Raw genomic sequence first — 997 nt, forward strand, 5'->3', positions numbered from 1 at the left:
GCTGCCGTTAACCGGTCTATCTCAAAATTGGCCTTGGCCAAATTCTCTTCACAGGTCTGCAGCAAGGAGCCGTTACGACCACCCGGCTCAATGCTTCCATGTGCTGATAAAAGCTCAGCACGACATTCCTGGGGACGAGAAGATTATCAGAAAAAATCATAAGAAAATATGAAAAAAAATTAAAGAAAGATCAGGAAGGCCGATACCTGGTAGACTGACTAACAAGAGTATCATCATTCAGGGCCTCAAGGTCCTGACGGTCAGTAGGCAGAAGACTGAGGGAACTCCATTCTACGGCTTTCCCAAGGTCCTGAGTCACCCTATCAGTTTGCTTCAGTGTCCACTGAGGCATGAAGACCTCCTCACCATCTTCAACATTTTTGGATTTTTTATAGGAGGAAGCATCAACTGTATCGTGCTTCCTTTTGGTTCGAGCGGCGGAGGAGATATTTGGCTTCTCCACCATTGGCTTTTTCCCTTTTCCTGAAGCATCAACCACGGGCTTTAAGTTCCTGATACCCTTGTAAGAAGGGTCGGGAGAGGGAACAGAAGCCTCTTGATCGACAGTTAAGGCTCGGGGCGACCGTTGCTCAGTTGTCACAACAGCCTGGGCAGCCTTTGCCTGAAGATGTTCAGGGTTCATTCTTGGAGGCACTGCAAAGAAGAACAAGAATCAGAATTGCAAAAAGACATATCACTCTTATAAATTTGAAGGATGATGGTTAAGAAGCTCACAATGAGCCAATCCCCAATACTGAAGGATGGAGTTGTACTCCACCTCAAGTCCATGTATCTCCTGATACCATGGAATTGATTTGATCGTCTTGACGGCCGTCTTGTCTTCTTTGGATAAAGGAAGGACCCGGTTACTTTCAGAGTATGAAGTATATTGTTTCCAGATGGTCGGGAAGTTGAGATCTGACTGAGGCGCTTGACAGAAAAAGTATTGTTTGCGCCATCCTTTGTGATTGGAAGGGCAAGTTCCTTTGGCAAGAAT

Source organism: Hakea prostrata, chromosome 10, assembly GCF_041222555.1.
Source record: "Hakea prostrata isolate BN-2017 chromosome 10, UWA_Hpros_2, whole genome shotgun sequence".
NCBI classification, from domain to species: domain Eukaryota; kingdom Viridiplantae; phylum Streptophyta; class Magnoliopsida; order Proteales; family Proteaceae; genus Hakea; species Hakea prostrata.